At 55.4% G+C, this 6,378-nt stretch overlaps 1 protein-coding gene across 1 annotated transcript in view; it reads left to right on the forward strand.

Moving 5' to 3' along the window:
* RBM19 (RNA binding motif protein 19) overlaps positions 1-6,378 on the forward strand; it is a 122,201-nt gene that overhangs the window by 78,782 nt on the left and 37,041 nt on the right. The window lies entirely within an intron of this gene.

Here is a 6,378-nt window from a genome sequence, read left to right on the forward strand (position 1 = left end):
ACCTTCTGGGGGAGCAGTCACTGCAGGTGGAGCCTCACACCGAGACCCCTAGCGCCTGGCTGCAGCTTGGCCAGGGTTGTCTGGAGGGAATGATGTCGTTGCTCTCCAACCTAGCAGGGCAGAATTCTGAACCCCATTGTCTGGGCTCTGGTCCCTTGGTGAGTAATCCTGTCCCCCCACCCCCACCCCCGTTTTGCTGCTGTTACTCACTCCTGCAGTTGAAGGAATCCCTGTGGCTACTTTGGAAGGAGCGTGGACCTCCAGAGGCCAAACACTCCCTGTGATGCCGTGTGGTTGTGCAACATGAGAGAGCGTCCTGAGGACAGAAGGACTGCGTGTCCTGGCCTGGCCCCAGACATGCCGGTGTCTGTTGCAATAGCTTATGCCTTGTGTGAGATGATCAGAGAGAAGGAGGGGGACCTGGTGCTCACCAAGGACTCGGTCAATGTCAAGTGCGTGTTTTTGTGAATGTTTACAGGGCGTTTTCTGTGGGCTAAGCGCAGGCCAAGGTTCCGCAGACGCAACAGAGACTCGACCCTGCTGTCTTAGAGTGTTCTTTCCGTCTCTTGTGGGTCTTTGTGAACGGCAAGGGAAAGACAGATAAACAAGCCATTCCAGACAGTGCTCAGAGGCAACAGAGAGTGGCTGGTGCAGCAGAGGAACAGCGTTAGAGTCTGGGTTCTGCCTGGAGCACAGAAGGCCTCATTGAGAAGGTGGCATTCAAGCTGAGACTGGATGATAAGAGGGTCGATCATGGGAACAGCTCAGCACTGAGAGTTGTGGGTTATGGGAAGAGCAGGGTCATAGGTTCTGAGGCTAGGCCAAGCTTGGTGGCTTCGGGAGCAGGAGGAAAGCCAGAGTGGTCAGATTAGTCTCCGTTTCCCAGTTTATGAGGCTGGAGGATTGGACGAGGAAGCCTCGGCTAAAGGCTTTGCTCTGTACACATTCCAGAAGCCGGAGGTTTGGGTGATGGGTCGTGTTGCCTGGCTTCCCTCGGTTGCAGAAACCCATGTGTCCTAGATGGAGGGATGGATTTGTCCTCAGGTGTCCATTCAGCCCGTCTGTCCCTCCATTGTGCTTCCGCTGGGGCCCTTAGCATCATGGCGACTCAGTAAGGAGAGGAGCCTTGAGACGGGATGCCGGGCGAAGCAGCTGCTGACCTGCCACATTCATTTACCTGGTGGGAACTACTCTGTGGGTCCGTGAATTTACAGATGGACTCTTCATCAGCATGCAGGAAGAGAGGGAGAGCAGTGAGCAGAGATCAGAAGCCCCCAGCTGTGGACACTAAGCAGTTGAGATGGGGAGGGGATTGATCCCAGAGTCCTTGGGCAGTGGTGGGGGAGCTCACCACCTGCCTGTAGCTCTTCCCTGCCAGCCCAGAATCCCTAAGAACAAAGTTGATGTCTGGCCCACCCTCACCTCTCACCTGGCACCTTGTACAAAGAGCCCTTTGGCCAATTATTGATAGACAGACCACGCAAATGTCCAGTGAGCAGAGGCTCAGGGGCAGACTGCCCACTTGGAGTTCAGCCTGGCTCATGATCACCTGTGGGACCTTGAACAGGTCACTTCACCCCCTATTGTAGGTAATGACTCAGGGGCTGACCTTGGAGAAATCACATAATTTGAGCCTCAGTTTTTTGCATCTATAAAGTGGGCACAGCAGTACACAGATCATGAGGCTGTTGTGAGATCATGTGCAGCCCGTGTTTAACATGCTGTAGGGCACGTGGCCCTGAGAAAGACCGTAGGGATGGATGGATACGTCATGTGTGTTAGAACATTGCTGGTGCCAGTGGTATACTGGAAAGGCTTCTAATGCCAAGAGCTTTAGCCCTTTTTTCTTGGCTCTAGAAGAAACAGAAAGAAGCCTGCAGTTTATTCTTATCACAAAATCAGCCCTTCATCTCATTCTTGTTCAGACCACAGTGTTGTTCCAATTCTGGATCCCTTGGGTGGCAGCTGATTTCCCTGCGCCCACCCCCCCACCCCACCTCAGTAATGCCTTGAGCACCGGTGGAGAGATGTCAGACTTCCCCCACGTGACTCAGCACTTCTACTGAGACCCTGGTTCCTCCAGTGGATCCAAATAGGAGAGCAATAAGGACTTGTGTCCTGGGAGCAGAAGGGCCGAGGCTCCCTAGGGTGTGCCTGACCTCCACTTGGTGTCAGCGTGCAGGCTGGAAGGTTGGCCTGTGCATGAAGCCTCCAAACCCAGGCATCAGAGTAGCTACAGAATCATCAGGGTCGGCATCTCTGGAGGGCTCTCTCTCTCTCTGTCTCCCCGTCACTTCCTTCCCCTCCCCAACCTATCCCATCACTTCAGTGGAGGAGAGAGAGGCTGCTTCATCCTTTTCAGTAGCAGAGCTAAAAATACCCCCCCACCCCACCCCCCGAGCAAAGTTGCCATCCAGGACTGCAGCAGGTCTGGTCACAGAGTCTCAAGGGAGGGGATCCCTACACACACGCACACGCGTGCACATGCACACGTTGTGTCTACATTCAGACCTTGTGTGCAAACAAATTTGCATGCCTGGACTTGTTTATGAGGCCCAGGCATAATTGGCTTGCCTCGCTCTACACCTCAGCGTCCCCTCCCCACTCCCCTACCCCCTACCCCCATCCCTACCCCCACCGCACCTCGAAAGAGATGAGAAACATGACGACAAACTCGTTGTCGAAAGCCCACGAATCCCCTACCAGTCACGCGCTCCCTGGCGTGGCGGAGATGGGGGTGGGGCTGCGGCGTGGGGGAGTGATGGGTGAACCCGAGGTGAATGAAATAATTGGAAAAGTGAGGTGTGAGTTTGTTACTGAAGTGTGAGCGTGGTGGGGGAGGGAAGGCGGGCCATGTTTAAAAGCCCGGTATGTCCTCTTTATTCACAGCTTCTGATACAGTAATTGCTATTTTGTGGTTTCTATTATCTACACAGTGGGGAGCATCCGTGTCTCCTTCCCAAGCGGTAGAGTCTGGGCTTGGGTGGGAGGGTGGGGTTCCTGGGTGCCCTGTCATCTTCTCCCTCTCTGGTTCCCTGGTGGCCCTGCCCAGCCTCACCCAAGCCTCTGCTCCCAGGAGACACACACAACTTCCTGCAAAAGCCGCTCTTAAACATGGCTCCATGGGCTTTGCTGCCAGATAAGAACCTTAATAATGTTTGGTATTTATATATCGCTTATCTCCAAGGAGCTAAAGGTACTTCATTGATTTTCTCCACTGCCCCCACCCCCCCCACCCCGGCCCACCACACCAACCTTTTTTCTTTTTCTATTTTAATTCTCTTTCAATATCTCTCTGAGATCATTAGTGTCAGCTTTATTTTCTCCCACACAGTAGTTTCAACCAAAGCCATCCACGTCCCCAGCATCCTTTCTCCACCAGGAGTAAAAGCTGGCTTGGGTTTCACGTCCCGGACTGTGGGGCTTAGGGGGGCCACTTGGCCTCTTTGGCGCTTTAAGTTTTCTCATCTGTAAAAACAGGAGGCAGCGACTCTTAACCCACAGTTGTTGTACCTAGAAACGGTATGTTTAAAAGCCCTAGCATGTCACAGGCACGACGACTCTGTCGTCGATCGCTGGGGTGACAGCCACAATGACAGTGTCTTGACGCTCCAGCCGTTCATTCTGGGGCTTCACAGGTAGCGGTTCTAAGATCTAACCCTAATCTTTCAGCCGTTTCAGAAGCCTGCCCTCTCTCTCATCACATTCTCAGAAGGAAGGAACAGGCGGGCCCACCATCACCCCTTCCCAGTCCCCCAAAGGGTGCTGTTGTTCAGTCTCTCAGTCAGGTCTGAGTCTTTTACGACCCCATAGACTGTAGACCACCAGGCTCCTCTGTCCATGGGATTCTCCGGGCAAGAGTACTAGAGTGGAGGGCCATTTCCTCCTCCAGGGGATCTTGATGGCCCAGGGATCAAACCCATGTCTCCCGAATTGCAGGCACATTCTTTACCATCTGAACCACCTTGGAAGCCCCCAGCCCCCAAAGAATAGTTTTGGTTTTGTTTTTTAAGCTCCTCGGGTCCTGGGACACAGCATTTCCTTGGCCTTGCAGATGTCTGTCTGGACATCTGCACAGCCCAGATGGGCTGTGACCTCCCCCTTGGCCCACCGTCTCCCTGGGACAGGACCCCAGCTCCCTGGTCCCTGCCCTCATCCCTTATGGACTGAGGCTGCCCTTCCATCCAGGCTTTCCCCGCCGAGCTCTCATATCCCACTTCTCCAGGCCACGTGAGCATGGCTCCTTCAGCTTCTCCCCATCAGCTTTATTCTCCACCTTTTAATTATTTTCCTCGCCTTTCTCCGGACCCTCAGCTGCTTACCATGCATAGGGCGTCCACAGCTTGCAATGCTCTGCGGAGAGGGAGGAATTAACCTCACCAGTCTCTCCCTCTGTCTGTCTCACGCGCGCGCGCACACACACACACACACACACACACACACACACACGTGCGCGCGCGTGAGCTCCCCTGAAAGGAACCAGGCTCAGGAGGTTGGAGCCCCTGTGGGCAGAGGCAGGGGGTTTGCACTTAGTATGGAGGTGGAAGGAACTGGAACTCAGTCAGCCGTCCTTACTGCCATCTCAGGCAGGTCACTTGGACCCCTCAGAGCCTACACGGGGCAATCCTTGCTGCCCCCTACACTCGGCCTTCCTGCTTCACGCCAGATGGGGCCATGCCCCAGGGACAGAAAGAAAGTCCCCGCTCCTGAAAGTGGTCCCCTCCAGATAACTGAAGGGGGTGAAACACTGGGCAGTGGAGAGAGCTCCGGGTTCACGTCAGACACTCTCTGGCTCTCTCTCCAGCCCTGCTGCCTACTTGCAAGAAGCACTTGCCTCCCTGAACCTCAGTTTCCTCATCTGTAAAATGGGCATGGTGAGACCAATGATAACGAATGTTTGTGCTGTTGGTGTGTATACCCAGTGGCCTGGTTCCTCCACCCTCCAAGTGTGGCTGTGATGTCCCAGTGGTCGTGTCCCCCTTCCACTAGGGGTACTGTTTCTTCATTCCAAAACTACCTTCACACATCCACTCTGAGCCAGGCCCGGGGCGCCTTGCCACAGATCCAGTGGTGAGCAAGATAGATGTGGTTTCCACTCTCGCAGAGCTGGGTTCCAGCCCCAGGGGGAGGCAGAGACTTACTTGGGTGTCCGTATGGCAGCACCCTGAAGCGCAGTGGGCCCTTGAACCCCAAGCAGATCAGCCAAGGCTGCTGCCTTAAGTCAAAGCCTAAAAGAGCCTGGAAGCTGAGGCAGGAGTGGAGGGCGAGCGGAGAAACCAACACACCATAGGTTGTGTCTGTCCAGTGCCCAGCATGGCCTGGACACGTGCAGGTGCTTGCCAAGGCCCCCTGTGCCTGAGAGCCTTCTCAGACCAGGTTTGGATCCATCCGATGCTCCTGCCCCTGCAGCCCCAGTGGCTTTCTGAAGAACTTGGGGCCAGAGGGCCGCTTACATTTACCCGAAGGGGTCTACCAGGAAGTGTGTGTATCCCCTGCCTTCCGTGTCCAAGGCCAGCCCTGGAGGAGGCGCTGGGGCTTCGCTGGAGAAAGAGGCGGTGTATCTGTCGTGGGGCGTGTCGGCCTTTAGGTGGCAGAATAAAGCAGGGTTTGTGGACTGGGCTCCACTAGGCGCTCTTCCACCTCACCTTCCTGCTCATCCCCACCTGCCCAGCCTCCAGGCCCTTCCAAGTCGGCCATGAGCCCCAACTGGGGGGGGTGGTGCTGGGAAGACTGACAAGGTGCCCCCCAGCCCCTCCCCTCCCTGGCAGGCCGGCCTCCTCACCAGCAGCAACCCCCCACCCCCTGCTCAGAGCGAGGCCAGGAGGGGGAGCGAAGCGGCCGGGTGCGCGCCAGGGAGACGTGCAGATTCATTTTGAGGCCTCATAATGCCGCATTTACACACCATCCTGCCTCCAGAAATTGGGCCGGCCGATGCCTGGTCATGCTGGCAGGGCCGCGGGTTAACTCCTTGGATTTAGCTTAGATCATTTCACAAGAGCTTACGGCCTTTACTGTGTTTTTTTCGCCCAATCGGTCTCTGGCCCTGAGGCGTCCTAGACCGTCGTAGGTAGGCGCGTATGCCCCCGCACCCGCAAGTGTGTGTAGATTTTCAAATAAAATAATACCTCTCTTCAGATGCCACACACATTAAATATTTATTGGCAGCAATCGCGTGTATACGTTTGATAAATGGACCTGAGGATGGGGTGGGGGTGGGGGCGGGGGCAGTGGGATGGGGTAAAAGCAAGGGAGGCCCCATCCTTTTGTCCCGGAATTTCTCAAAGGTTTATCCTTGAGGGGCAGGGGGTAGAAAGGAGGGGAGGGGCTGGGGGGATGGCCAGGGACCATGTTTACCTGTCTGATCCCTGTTGGGAGGGG

The sequence above is a fragment of the Bison bison genome, unplaced genomic scaffold (assembly GCF_000754665.1).
Source record: "Bison bison bison isolate TAMUID 2011002044 unplaced genomic scaffold, Bison_UMD1.0 scf7180017864495, whole genome shotgun sequence".
Classification (NCBI taxonomy): domain Eukaryota; kingdom Metazoa; phylum Chordata; class Mammalia; order Artiodactyla; family Bovidae; genus Bison; species Bison bison.